Genomic DNA, 15,593 nt, shown 5'->3' with positions numbered 1-15,593 from the left:
AAAAAAAGGGATGGCAGCCCAGGTCTAGACCACAGCTGGCTCCTGGGGCCTGCCTGCCTTGACTGGTCTCTTCCAGTTTCCTGTAATGCCCTTTCTTGCCTTTCAGACCCAAAGGCAAATGATGTGTACAGACTCCTGGCTCCCTGGATTGATAAGTATGTTGAACCAGGACTGTGGATTAACTGCCAGGTGGGTTTACCAAAAGCTATCTCTTTGGCTCACAGAGAACAACAGGTGGCCGGCACCATGTCATTACCCTCATCTCTGAATTAATCCACACTGTCTTCTCTGATCAAGCCCTCACCCCTTTAGGATGGTGGTGAGAGCCTTCCTAAAGCTCCACTTTTTCCACGTCACTTCTCAGTTGTTCTCCAATGTTTTCAGAGTGACATTTATTTAAGTCCTTCTGTGACCTGCCCCTCTACTCTTTTTCTGCCTTGATCTCGGAGTCTTCATAATGACAGCCTAGGTATGAGCCATTTTGGGGAATTCACATTCCTGAAGTGTACTAGCAATTCTTGTCATTGCTTACGATGGGTCTTCTCCTGAAATCCTTGGTTCCTCCCAAATCGTCCCCAGTCATCCCTCTAATTCCACCTCCTCTCTCCCCACACACCCATCTCTGCTTCAGGTTATGGTTTGCTCCTGTTGAATAAACAGAAGTGGTTCCATGCTGACCCCAGCCTTCCACTGTGACATCCTGAAGCCCTACGTTAGGCTCTTGGCTGACTCTGTCCAAGTAATGCTGGTGAGTTTGTCCCTCTCTCACCTGCACACACCCACTCACAGCACAACTAAAAAAGTCTGTTCTCAGACATGTGTGTCATTCAGACATCCATCAGACACAGCCACCCAGAAAACTTACTGTGACAGGGTTTCCCAAAACTAGATGGGACAGGAAAGTATCCAGGAACCAGCTTGGATGACACTTTGGTCATGGCCATGGGAAAGTGGAACTGTGGTGGAAACATGATCTGCTCTCCTCTCGTCTCCATATCTTCAGCACAGTGAGCTAGAGTGAGAGTCATTATCCTGGACAACAGGACAATCCGCTGCTGGCTGGCCTGGGCATTGACAGCTTCAGTGGCAAGGGGGACATACCAGGATGTCATTCAAGTGAGCTCTGGCCTGGGGCCCAGGGCATCGGCATGGAATTGAGCCAACCCGTGGAAGGAAATGGAGACCAGGGCTGCTCTCTCAGAGCCGGATCCTGACATCCCATCACCTCTCATCAGGTCTCTGACTCACCAGCTGGGCTCATCTATCATTTGATGAATGAGAAAACAATGTGAAGACAGAGGAAAAGAGACATTTAAAGATGCTCCTGGATTTGAATAAGTAGGAAGGCTCCGGAAGCCAAGGAATGTAAGGAATGCAACTCTTGATGCTGAAAAGGATAAGAGAGGGATTCTCTACCCCAGCCCGGGAGGTAAAGTGGCCCTGCCAAACCTTGGTTGTGGTCCAGTGAACTCATTTTAGACTTCTGACTCTAGAACCCTAAGAGAAAATTTTGTATTGTTTTAAATCATTAAAGCTGTGTTGAATTTTTATAGTAGCTGAAGGAAACTAACACAGGGGAAGACAAGGAGGCAGAAGTGAAAAAGACAGGGAGAGGAGCAGATGGGCAGAGAACTGGAGACAGGAGATCATGTAGAATGGCAGATCTCTATCTGCCTCTGGGAAAAGAGAAAGCAGGAATTGGAAAGATAAGCAGGAATTGGAAAGATAAGCAGGTAACTGGAAGGCAGGATGGTAGCAAAGAGTTCCTTGGAGCTTATCCTGGAACCAACAAGGGTTAGAGGAGCTTTCTCAGTCACAGGTGGATCCCATTACTGGATTGCAACACAACTGCTGATATGGGGATGGGGACTCTGGAAGGATCTGGTGCCAGCTCAAAGTGGAGCAAGGTCAAGCCACAGCCACCTTCGGCTCGTTCATGGCAAACTGCTCCCCAACGCAGTTCCTGAGCCAGAGAGAGAAAACGAAATGAGAAGTGGTTCACACCTGTTCTGAGCTGGGCAGGTACTGGGCACTAAGCCTTTGTCAGGAACAGGGCAGCTATGGCCTCCCTTTATGCAGCTTAGCCTTGATCTGCTTCCTTACAGATCACAGACACCTCTACCCCCAATCCTTGCTTCATATTCTCTTCTTGACATTTGACAAAGCCTATCTCTCTTCCAGAACTGGCTCCTAACTCCTACTTCTGTTCTCAGCGGGCATAACTCCTGTTGGGTTGCTCCGTGCTCTAAGCCACCGAGTCAAAGTAAAACATTAAAAAGTCAAGTAAAACATTAAAAAAGTTAATTATCACTGTTCACTCCTTCCACAAGCAGTTTCTGGTTTCACAACGTGAAGGCCAGGTCAAGGCGTGGTATGGAGTTGGGTGAGACACACTTTGAGGCCCTCATTGTCTAGAAGGATGCATGGGAACTGTGATCTTCAGAGAGAAGATGAGGCTGTGTAAGGAAGTCAGAATGACAACAGGGAAGCTTGCTGGGGCTACCAGGGGTTCACAACCACCAACCAGTTGCACCAGCTACCTCCCAACAAATGGTCCAGCTTCCTGCCTCTCCCTTTCAAGGAGCTTCTGTACTCTTCCTATTCTACCCTAGAAATGCCCCTCCTTATCATCTGTCATCTCCTCACCCAGACTTTTGTATCTCCCTTCCTGCCCTCCTTCTATACTAAAGCCACAGCCCAGCTCAGACCCTCCTATGACCTCTATCACAGGTAGGACATGTCCAAGTGCCTCAGCTGACATCAAAGCCCTCTATGGGTTGTTGCCTCCTCACCTCTTACCTGTCCAGCTCCACTTCATAACTCAGCTCTTGATGTTGAGATCACGGAATGCAGTCCCTCCAATCTGTCACATGCTCAAGGCAGTGTCAAATGACATCCCACCCTCATCCCCTCTTGCTGACTGTACCTCTTCATCTTCCTGGACCCCTCACTGTTTTACTCAAGGACACATCACAGTCCAGGGCACAGGACAGTGCAAGGAACAGGGAACATTCAATAGTCTGCTCAATGAGTGAATGAGTGAGTGAAAATAAGAATAAATCATGTTTCTTGACTGTTTACTCTTAGAGGAAGGGATAGTATCTTTCATCTCTAGCACAAGAATTGGCCCACAGAGATAGGCTTAAATAATATTTTTATATTTGAATGAAGTTCACTGATTTCAGAAAGTAAATTAATATTGAAAAAACTAAAAGTACATGTGAATTCTGACCTAGGAGCTGAGCTGCCTAGTACTCTCCTGTCCTCTAATGTCAGCCACATGGCTTGCAGCCAAGGTTGAGGAGGAACTCAGTCCTGTGGAGAACCAGATGTGATGGCCAATTTCTGGAAAGAGTATTTGTTTAAAGCATGTTCTGTGAAAGCTGACTCACCATTTGAAGAATTCACAGAATTATCAATTCAGAAAAAGCTGTTTTCTAGTAACCAAGTACAAAGTGTATAAAAGTAATTCTTTCACAGGAGGATTTCTGTAGTTTTTGCAGATTTTCAAAGCAATTGTTCAAAAGTGTACGTCCATCTCAACGGCTATTTCAAGTATGCTTTATATTTTAAACACCAGGAACCCTTCAAATGCTACATATCATGTGCAGAATAGTGGACATTCTCTCAAAATCAGTTGATTGTCCTTATTTTTAGGCTTTTTGCCCACATTGGACTATTAGACTGTGGGACTGCGGTATATAAATCCCACTTTATATAAAGAATTTCACCAACTGGAAAAGTTGTCATGGTTATGTGACTGTTCATATGCAGTCAAACCTTTGTAGGGATTGATGGCATAAATAGACACACGTTGGTGTTCATCTCTCTTCAAACGACTATCATGCCGTTTACACGCGGGGCTTGAACAGGTAGGACAAGGAAGATGGCTGGGAATCCAAACAGGTGCAAGCATCACAGGTACAGCGAGTGGCAGATCGGCGAATGTGAGAAGAGGGAAAAATCGTCTTTAAAGAGTACTGATAACTGATAAAATCGAACATCTGAATTTTAGTTTTCATGGAACACTCTAATTCTGAGAAGTCGTATTCCTAAATTGAGGAAAGCACAAGAATATCTGAATTTTGCAATAGTCACTGATGCTGAATTGTGTCTGACCATTGAGAAAGTCAGTGGGTCCAAGTGTCTGCATAGAGCCCTGAAAAGCCACCTTTCTTTTACACCTATAGACAAACTCCTCCTTTCCAACACACCAACATACAAGGACAGAACTGCAGACACCACATGTAAATGTAGGAAGTGACAAACATCAGGATATACACCCAGCGACCCCCGAGTACTGGATGTCTCACCTCGATCCTCCTGAGAAGGGCAGGAAAGCATGGCTGTGTGGAGCAGAATCCTGTGCAAACCTGGAAGGGTCAAACACCTGCAGAGATAGCACCAGGGCCAGAGCAGTAGGGTCAAAGCCCTCCTTCCAATCCAGGAGGGCACAGGACTTCCTGTGGTGAGAACAGTTGAAGATTTTGGTCTAGACAGATCAGCCTATGCCACCTCCCATGGCCATTATCTCTGGGTTTGGCCACACACCCGGGTTGTGGTGAAGGCCATAAATGGAAAGCATAGCCGTGATTCCTGAAGGACAAAGAGAGAAGACTGATCAGACACATTCCAGCAGAGGACAGGTGCAAGCACGAAAAGCTTGGAAGCCACAGTGAGACCCACTGCGTATCACCAAGTAGAACTGTCCTGTTGCAATGGAGGTGGCGTAGACATGGCAAAGCACATGTGCACACATTAGCAGTAGATAACCTTGATTCACAATTGAAAAGCAAGAAAGAACTGGATGCTTGCTTCTTGAAGGAACTCAAGTGAGAACTCGTGTTTATCAAATGCCATCCATGAGCCCTTGGGTATTATGCATTAACTCAGTCAATCCTCACAACAGCCCCTCATGGAAGACACTCATATCCCCATTGTTTAGTGAGGCACCTGAGCCTCACAGAGACTGATCGACTTGCCTATAATCACACAGCTAGGATGTGGCAGGGCTGGGATTCCGACCAGAGGTGAGCCAAGGGGTGCCCTCCAACCATGGCAGCCAACCCCGATCTGGTCATCAGCTGCTCTCTGCCGTCAACCTGAGGGCTCCTAAGAAACTGGACCATCTGACCTGTTACGGTGCATTCCCTGAGCTCCCTTATTTGCCTAGACCACATAAGGAAGCAACCACATCTACACCTACCCTTGTCTGATTGTCTTTGCAGCTCTCGCATCTAGAAAATTAGAATTTTAGGACTAAGTTCTTGAAGCTGTATCTTGAGTCCAAGATCTGCTTGTGGAGAAGATTGCCTGGGCTGAGTCATTATTATATTAACTGTCAGGCACATAGTATTTTGATTTGTCACAAGGAGTTATCCAGAGATTATATCAAATATAGAGGAAATTCAAATAGATGTGACAATGAAGGCAGAATGTTTCCCAGACTCTTGTAATCTAGAGTTGGGATTAGAATGTGGGGCCATCAAATGGAATTACTGTAGTGTCATAAAGTCATGGATTCTAAATGTGATGGAATGCTAGTCCTGGAGAAAGGTAAAAGCTTAGGATTCTATTCGTGTGAGATATCACAGCTGAGATGAACTTTATAGGTTATTATTAACCTTTTGCTGTTGTTCAGTTTTGTGCACGGCATATCATATTCCTCATTTAAACTACAAAATAAGCATCCACTTAATGATGAAGAAACAAGACCAGAGAGGTTCAGAACTATTCTAGGACATGTGGATCTTATCTTCCACATGTTCTTGCAGAGTGCTCAGGTTAGTGAGTGTGGTGAAGGGTAAGGAGCGTCTGTCAGGGAAGGAGTAAGGAGCGTCTGTCAGGGAAGGTGATGGGCTTGCTGAGCTCTCTGCTGATGCCTGGTATTGGAGGATAGATTCGCATTGGCACATGGTGGTGTAGGGCATCTGTCCCAGGTGGTCCCTGAAGTGAAGCCCAACATGAAGGTGGGTAAGGCCCAGGCAAACCAGGGGTTCTCCTCTAGCTGAGCAGGTGGGGCTTTCCCATCTCTGTAGCACTCACCAGGTGATGGAGGCCCCATTCCCTAGGAGCCTCTGGATCTCCTCCCTGCATCTCTGCTGATGCTCAGGGTGCAGAGCCAGAGCATAGAGGATCCAGGAGATGCTGCTGGCTGTGGTGTCATGGCCTTCAAACATGAATGTGTCCACTTCAGCATAGAAGTCCTTGTCAGATAAGCTGCTCTCATTCTTCATCTGGGGAAGGCATGGAGGGAGTACAGGGTTTGCCCTGTCTTCTGCACTTCAGGATAAAGCTTCAGGTCTCCTCTATACACACTCACTCTTTCAAAGAGGAGAATGTCCAGGAAATCCAGGTGCCTCTTCTTCCTGACCTCCTCCAGCTTCCCCTCGTCTTTCAGATATGCCTTCCTCACCTTGATCACTCGATCTGTCCCAGAACAGTGATTCCCAGGAAGAGATGAGAATTCCGGGTGCCCAGCACCAGCCACCTACGGTATCCCCATTGGCCCCACATTGCTTGAATCTGGGTGCCAGTGGATGAAGATTAGTGTGGGAGTAGGTATACACATCAGGGGTGAGTAACCTGCCTCATCTGACTGCAGGTCAGGCCTCCCCTCAGTAAAACTGCCCACGGAGTAGGCTCTGTTTGAATGCTGCCCGGAGGGCGTCTCATTCACCATCACCAATGTGGTGTCACTCGTAAACTCCTGCTCGCCCCCTCAAACACTCTTCTCCCGGTTCCCAAGCCTTGGACCAGGGCAGTACCCAGTGTGGTTGTGTCTCTGATTCTGAAGAGGCAGCAGGGAGCTCTTCCTGAGTATCAGAGTCAGTGTTGTGTCCATAATAACCAGACCCAACTTGAGTGCTCTTAACCAGGAGACAGTTTATTAGCCGGCGGCTGTCCTTGCAAAGGAGCAGCCCCGAATTGCCAAGATACAAGGTTTTTAAGCCCCAAATCCCATTCCTCATTCTGTCTTAAACACAAAGGTCCATCTTTCTCCTATTCACTACCTGTCAACCCACTGGTCAGGTGTGCAAGCAGGAAGTACAGAAGCAGAAAGCTTGTTGTTAGAATGTTATGTTCCTATGGGTGATTGCCTATGTTCCCATGGGCAATAGCCAGTGTTCCCATGGGCGATGGCCAAACAGTAATTTTCAGCTTATATACAATTGATTATTTTTCATGCCACGCAAGCAAGCAGGGTTACACAGGCTAAAATTGGCAGTTAGCGTATGAGCTCATTGTTACAAGTTTCGTGATTAACAGAATGTGGTTAGGGGTTCCAGAAACTAGGCCTAAGTTATAGACTTCCTTTGTCCAGTTTCAGGTTTTAATTATTCTTTAACCCTTTCACATTTCAGCGGGCTATTACATCAGTTCTTTGAGATGAGCCTGATGAAGAGGTGAGCAACCCAGGAGGTGGAGTCTAACCTGTGTGTTGATGGACAAGTTGGCAGGCGCGGTGGTTCTGGCGGCCATTAGGAGTCAGCCTGTAGATGATGTTGTTCTGGTAGAAGAAATTCCTTACTCGAGAAGTAAAGAGATTTTTTTTATGTCCCTAATGGCCTGAGAGTAGGGTTGGTAGTTCCTGAAGAAAGAAGTTGCAGAAAAGACTGGAGTGTTGGGAGGCCTCTGATCTGGAGGTCAGTGGGGCTCTAGGTGGAAGTTTCCCCAGACAGTAGGGACAGGCAACCCTGCGGCATTCCTCACTCTGACTTAGAGCCCTGAGACCCTCAGTCATTTATAAGGAATATGCCCAGCCAGGCTTCTCCTTGTGCAAGGATCAGGGTTGCTCTGGTCTGGGATTTTTCCATGGTCTGCATACAAGGGGTAAGTGCATACAGTTGATAAAAACAAAAACCCTGCAGCTGAAGGATTATCACTGACCTGTCTGTCTGGATGTTGCCCTCATAGCTGAAGGCGCACTTCATGAGGGTGTCCAGGGTCATCAAGGAGATATGTCCCATGACCTCCAGATGTGAGTCCTGGCTGATGAGCTCCTCTCATTTGTCCTGTGGTGGGAAGGGGATGTTGACCCTACTCTAGTCCCACAGAGGGCCTCTGCTCACAAGGCTATTCTCTCTTTCTGTCTCTCCAGATATCCTGTTTGGAATCCCTCACTTTCCAGAACAGGTGCATTACAGCATCTTAAGACTGTAAAGAAAATTTTGTAAAGTGAGGCCTCCAGTCTCAGAAAGTTCTTTATATAATTAAACCTGTTCTCTTACAATAGTCTAAATTTTGGGAATAAGTTATGATGAAAACAACCTTTTGGTATACCAGCAAACATTTTTTCTGAGGGGATAAAGTAGAAAGCTTCTCTGTCCTGGGTTTGATCTAGACCTGAGGGACAGATACACTCTCCAACTCTGGGTAACAAATGTGTCAATGCAAGAGGAAGTAGAAGGGCCTAGTACTGGGGCCATTATTTAGACTAAAAAGTCCCCAAATGAATGTCGTCAGTCTCTTCTGTGTATTGCCTGTATACCCATTTGTCATTCTCACACTTTTTCTTTCTTCTTCCCTGAAATGAAGTTCTCAATATTATATGAAGTGTTTCTCTTCTCTTAGAGAAGATAGATGGAAGAGAGATAGTATCTTCTCTATGGTGCCAAGCCAGATGTGTCTCATCACCTCAGAGGCCACAGAGTGGGCAGCTGTCCAGGAGAGCCTTGGAGTTGTCCAGGTAAGTAAAGGTTCATGGCCAGTAGGAGAGAATGTCAGACCCCAAGCAGCAAACATCTGGTATTGCCTTCCCCACTGGACAGCCCATGCATCTCTGGTCAGCTACCGTGAAGGAAGAAGGTCTTCTGCAACCCTGCCACATTTGGTGACTGTGTGGTACGGGTCCTTCTAACCCTGGTCCTGTTCCTTTTGTCCTCCTTCACCAGCCTCTCTCAAGCTGGGCTTGTTCTCTTGCTGTTTCTGAACACAAGTCATCCTGTCATCCTACCCTCTGCCTTGTCTATGCCAGGGCCCTGGGTGCCACAGACAGACCTCTCAGCAGCCCTCTGAGTGTGGTGGGATGCTTTTTTCTGCCTCCCTGAAGGGCTTCTCCCCAGATGGTGCCTGCGTCCAGGACCTCCCTTCAGTCCTTTTGCCTTGTGGTCACTGGGCTCGTTTGCTCTACTCTGACAAGGGGCAGGGTGGGCACTCAAGACTTGACTAATATATAGAGCAGGAAAGTGAGCTGAAAGCATCCTGGACAGAAAGTTAGGCAGGTCCTTTGGCATCAGATGGTGCAGAAGGACTCAGTAGCCATGCTCAGAGAGCACAGGACAATGGAAACTTGGAATTCCAGGTGGTCAGCCATGGACACGGTTCTAAACACAGGATTCCACAGGTAGAACGGGTGAGAAGAGTGACCAAGAGGTGACTCTGCTGGCTCCAGGCAATGGGGAAAGACCCAGGCTGAGTTCACACTCACACGCACAACCCATGAAACAGTCTATGCAGCCATACCTGTACACAACCCATGAAACAGTCTATGCAGCCATACCTGTACATGCCCCTCACACACCACACTCAGCCCTCACACATGTGCACACAAGCGCCTTGGATCAGAGGAGGCAGCAGGTGTGTTTGAGAGCTAGAAGGATGAAATGGAATTCATCTTTGGTGCCCTTGGGTCCCCAGGCTCCTTCCGCCCCTCTCTTATGGAGTCTCCCACTTCCCTCTGGTTCCAGAGCTCTCATCTCTGTTTCCCAGAAATACATGCCCTCAGACAGTCAACAGTTCTTATGGAGTCTTGGTCAAAAGAGTCCAGATCAGAAGGCTCAGCTCAAGCTCCTCCCTAATGAACATCTCAGTAGGTTCCTTTCCTTGACATTGAAGTGGATTAGTGGCTTCCTCTAGTCTAGTCTCACAGGTCTCCTGACAGTCCAGAAATAAGAAAAAGAGAAATATTTTAAACTTTGATACCACCAGGTTTAGTAATGACCATTGGGCTCAGCTCCCAGGTGATGGCCCTAGAAACTTTGTTTTCATTTGTGTAGAGAAAGGTCAGTCCAGAGTCAGGACAGAGGGGGACATTGCTGTACATTTTGGCTAAGGATTCTGCATTCTTGCCGTACATGGGCAAAGAAGTTTAGGTCTTGACAGGGCTTTGCAGGAGTGAGCAAGTAGCCCATGGCCAACATTCCAGGACTGTGGCCTCCTTCTGTGAGAGGAAGCATGAAAACTAAAAAGGATGTGTCTACAGCTGGTACATCCCTTGGGCAACATAGAGACATCTCCAAGTCCCAGGGTAAAAATTCTCTCTCGTCTCTTTCCAGTCACCAGTACCCTCCCTTCCATGCCTGTCTAACTCCAGACTAGAGCCTGCTAATGGCCTTAGAACTTGAACTCTAGAGGTTTATGTACCCCCAGCCATCAAGTAGCTGTTGCAGGGGTAACAACTGGAGAAGTATCTCTGATTCATCCTGTGGCTCCAGACTGAGGCCCTCCCCAAAAGTCCTTCTTTGCTCCTCATACCTCACCCTGCCTCTAGGTGTGATTCAAGCACCATCTCTACCAGGAAGCCCCTCTCTGATGCCATTCTGCCACTTTCCCCAGCCAAAGCCCTAATAGCCAGAACATCGATGACTGTGACACAGATGTTGACGATGGCAGATGGACTACAGAGTCCTTTCTCAGGAGGGCAGAAGACATACCTGTGAAACCACACATCTTATTCCTTGACCTTTAGCGGTAGCTATCTGGGAGTTTGCTTTAGAAAATCATTGTTTTGTACATATTTGCTTTAGGCAAATTTTCCTTGTGTTATATTCCAAATATGCTTACATAATGTTAAACAAAGATACTCATTTCAGTGAGTGGGCAAGCCCTGAAAGCCATCCCTCTATCATATGGGGTAGGTGAGTACCTGCCATAACAGTGAATCCCAAGACACAGCTTCCATTGCATTCAGTGTGTCACTCTGCCTGGAATGTAAGTTTCTGCTATGTTTTAGAAAGGCTGACAATTATGGAGAAAAATGAAGATTCCAGAAGCAAGTAGATGCTCGCATATTTGTTAAATGATTGTGTTAGCTCTAGAATACATGAATAGTAAGCATTTATAGACACACATGTTTACATGGCACCATCTTTGGGCTGATTGTCTATGCAGGTACCAATCTCCCTCTAAACTACAGGTCTCCCAAAGGCAGGGAGCCACAGCTGCTCCACAATTCAGCCTGGGGAGGGCGATGCTCAGAAAGAGGCCAAAGCCTGGGTTGCCTGGGGCCCTAATCTTGGCAGAGCCCCTTCTCAGAGCTCAGGCCCAGTGGCTTCAGGTGGAGGTAGATGCCATTCTCGGAGCGCAGGATCAGCTGCAGGATCTTGATGGGTGGCCGCAAAAAGTCGGGGACAAACTCAAAGCGGAGCAAGCAGAGGGCCGTGATCACCTTCATCTTGTTCATGGCAAACTGCTGCCCAATGCAATTCCTGCAGTGAGTGGCAGCACAAAGAGGCATCAGGCTATGGGGTGTCTGGAGTGATGAAATCCAGTGTTCTCAAAGCCAAAAAAAATTATTAACAATGTTTAAATGAATAATTGTCTGATCAATTGATCGATCTAGGTAAGTAACAGATCTCGGGAACATGGTAGAACTCAAGCTGAGTAGATCTCATTGGGAGTTCAGGCTTTTGGGGGCCTCTCAGAATGATATATCTACAATACCAGCTTCCAGGGACATGAATATGTTAATGGCAAGAAAATGTCTCCAGAATTTACCCTGCACTAGGAACACCACAAACCCAGCATGGTCCCCTTCATCACTGAGTTCATCAAAATGATGCCTGGCCACGACATCCCCCACACTCACCCCCGCCCCAGTCCAGAGAGCCTGGAGGTATTGGGCCTCTCCTTACCTGGGCCCTGCAGAGAAGGGCATGTAGGCGTAGGGATGGCGTTGGGAAGTATTCTCATTGGAAAAGCGCATGGGGTCAAAAACCTGAGGGGACAGGCCTTGCCTAAACACCAGCCAGGTCCACAGGGAGGGTGACCCCACAGTCCCCCATCCCCCCTGACCTTTTGGCGCAGGTATGGGTACCTCAGGGTTGGGCCATACTGTGCTGTTTCTGTGAAGGGCATAGATGTGCAGAGAGATCAGGCTGCCTGTGAGCAGAGCAGAGGCCAGGTTACCAAGGTTCACAGGATGGCCGGGCCCACCTCCTCCCAGGGCCAGAAAACTCTTGTATCCTCCTGACTGGGCACCAGCCCCTGCCTCAGCACTGCCAGTGACAGAGAGAGAGGTCATGACATCGCTCCGCATATAGAAGTGCTTTCAATTGTCATCACATATAGCTACTTCATGTAGCCCAGCAATGGGCACAACACTTGACAGGCATTTGTGGGACAGAAAAAAGAGGAAGGCACCACCCACCCCACTGCAAGGCAGACAGACAAGGACTCCTACACACTTTATGCTTGCAATTAAATGACTCCCAATGCAAGTTACCACGCATTACATTATGACATCAATAGGAATAGCTACCATTCACTGGGTGCTTACTATGAGCCAGATACAGAGTTAAACACTCTTTACAAAGCCCCCACATGCAGTTGTACAGGTTGTGCACTGCACAGCAACACAGTCCATGGAAGTGATGCCTCCTGAAGTTGTTTAGGGCATAGCCTGCATGGTGGTATGTGACAGCCCTGATGAATATTGTCTCTTTAATCCTGACAATAACCTTGTAGGTCAGGTACTCTTCTCACCCCATTTTACAGAAGAGGAAATGAAGGCTTAGAGGTAGAGGGATTTAATCATATGCTATAGACCCAAGATTTGAACCCAGGCCAAACGCAAAGTATAGGCTCTTCACCATTTGTGCAAAGATTTGGCCAAAGGCACAGAAAGTGTCAGAGGAGCATCTCTAACAATTGCAGTTCTATCTAAGAACCAACTCCATCCCACCTGCAGGTAGAGAGCGGCCATCCACAAAGCTGACAGGCTTGCTGAGCTGGCGGTACACTTGGGGCACAGGTGGGTAGAGGCGGAAAGTCTCCTTGATGCACATGGTCAAGTAGGTCATCTTGCCAAGGTCCTCCCTGCCAGCAATACAACCTGTCCTTTCTGGAGATAAGGACTGAAGAAGACAGTTCCAGCCCCAAATTCTCCCTTTGCCAACATCTCACACCCCAAGAGTCAGAGAGACACAAGTGCACAAGTGTTCAGGCCAGACTAGACATGGGGTAGCCACTTGGGCCCAGGGGTTCTGACTCCACTTTTCCCCATCCCTCCCTCATCTTCACTACTAGCAAGAGAAAGCACAGGACCTTGGGTGTATGTGCACCCAGACATGAAAGACAAGGTCACTCCTATGTCTCTCAGAGCCCCATAGAAGCCCCACGAGGACAGTTCTGTAGATTTTGTTTAGTTTCTCCTATGGAGCTGGAGTGGAAATAAAAAGGAGCTGATATTCACTGGTTGAATTAAGTAATAAATGTATGAACAATGACAACTTCAGGTAAATATATATACATATATATACATATATATTATATATATATTTGTATATGTCACAGGTATGTGTGTGTATTTCTCCTTTCCCTTTGCCACTAGGAAGCTCAGAACTAAATTTGAGGTCCAACTACAATTACTTCGCAAAACCCTGTTACAGAGTACCAAGCCCAAGGGTTCACCCCTCACATCCTCGTTATTCATTTGTCTTCATGGATAATACATTATTCATAATGTATTATTGAATAAGTATCCTTCAAGTTGCTTCAAGCTCTAGAGAAAATGAGGTAAAAATAAAACAAAGATTTCAACTTTCTCTCTCTGTGCTGTGTTCACATCTAGAATGCCCAGCTCTCTCTCCCTTTGCCTATATGAGTTCCATACTTCCTTAGAAAGCAAATTCAAGTCTCACCTCTTCTGATTCCTCGCCCACAACATGGGGACACTTAATCCTACCCTATTCTGTGGTTTTCTCTAGATTTTTATTTACATGAGATTCTCTCTCTAAAAACCCCCGAGGGGAGCCACTTGGCTTCTCCTCCTCCTCTCCCTACCCTTACCCTCACCAAACCTCCAAGAGCACCTGACACATAGCTGGAAACCCTGGGAGCTTTCCAACAACCAACCGATAAAAGTAAGTCATGAGACTTTGTCCTCCAAATCTTAGACCTGGATTTATAGATCAGTCTTCTTCAAATCGATCTAAAATTTCTCCCATCAACTGGCCATCCTGCACCCTTGCTGTGTGCCTAGCCCTGTGCTCGTGCTTGAGCTGAGGTGTATGACAGGAGGGCAAGAGAAAAGGAGAGATGGATGTGAGGGCAGAGGTGGGAGAAGAGCCTATGGAAGATTCTCAGAGCTCCTACTGCACAGAGAGGTCGGCATCAATCACTGTCATGTTAATGAGTTTGACCTGAGCCAAGAAACAGAAGAATCAAAACTTTTTCAGTGATGGAGTTTGGGAAACAGCCCTTTCTCCTTCATTAGAAGAGTGAAGGCTGCACATGGCTTGCCAAAGGCAGGTGGGAAGCAATCAGCAGTCCTGGCTTTCCCAACTCTGTTCATCCCCAATTTCCACCTCTTTCTCTCCCAGTCTTCTCTGCTCTATCCAGGAACCCAGAAGAGTCAGGTTCTGTGATCAGAGTCAGCACATAAGAAATCAGCCTCCTATTGACAATCTTCACTACGTTACTCACATCTGAAAGGCTCTGTTATGGGAGAATGGGCTCAGGGGTGTGTCCACACATGGGAGCACTGATGCCCTCACGTGGTTTCCAGGATGGCTTTGTGTCATCTGCAATGACACTAGATGGCATGGGCACAGCCCTGTCCTGAGCAGGACTGACAGGGCTTATTCACAGCCTCACTCACCACTGGAGGGAGTTCTGGTCTCCAAGGATCTCACGGACCTCCTTCCGACAACGTTGCTGGTGCTCGGGGTATAAGGCCATGCAGTAGAGAAACCAAGAGATGCCACTTGTAGTGGTGTCGTGGCCTGCGAACATGAACGTGTCTACCTCAGCCCGGAGGTCTGCGTCTGACAGCTTGATCCCATTTTCATCCTGGGTTAGGGAGGACATAAGCCAAGGCATTTGAAGTAGGGGCTGAGAAGGACTCATAAGAGTGACTGTCCAATGAAGTCCGAGAAAGGAAGTGAAAGCTCTCTTTCAGACTGGAGGTTAGGACTTTTCTCCAAATTGCTATCTGTTCTCCCAAGCCCAGCTTGGAGGCCTCCTACTCCAAGAAGCCTTCCCTGATCCCTCTGTCCAAGAGACCTGTGACCTTACCCAGACCGTACTGTCAATTCTGCTCTTTTGACACACAGAATGCCACCTTTCACTTTGTCAACATCTACCTCCTGTCTTCTCCACTAGACTGGAAGCATCTAGAGGACAGTACCAGGTCTTTCTCATCTTCTGCATGCTTAGCACAGGAATTAATCCAGGGTAGGGCTCAGTGAGTTTATGGAGTGGATGAGTGAGTGAGTGAATGAATGAATGAATGAATGGAAGTCTAAGACTCTAAGATTCTAGGGTGCTGTGATTCTCCAGTCTTAGAAGTCTAGCCTTGGTCTTCAAGCCTTCTGGCATGTGACCCAGGTTCCCTGCTACTACATCTCTCCCCAGTGCACAGCCAGCTTCAC

At 47.3% G+C, this 15,593-nt stretch overlaps 2 pseudogenes; both read right to left on the bottom strand.

The window, feature by feature from the left end:
- The window catches only part of LOC105297194, a 12,833-nt pseudogene extending 11,183 nt beyond the window's left edge, over window positions 1–1,650 (bottom strand).
- A 145-nt stretch (window positions 1,651–1,795) lies between these two features.
- The window catches only part of LOC105297193, a 57,541-nt pseudogene continuing 43,743 nt past the window's right edge, over window positions 1,796–15,593 (bottom strand).

This window comes from Pteropus vampyrus, unplaced genomic scaffold (assembly GCF_000151845.1).
Source record: "Pteropus vampyrus isolate Shadow unplaced genomic scaffold, Pvam_2.0 Scaffold135, whole genome shotgun sequence".
NCBI lineage: Eukaryota > Metazoa > Chordata > Mammalia > Chiroptera > Pteropodidae > Pteropus > Pteropus vampyrus.
Note: the sequence above shows the minus strand (reverse complement) of the source record. Positions and strands in the feature narration are given on the sequence as shown.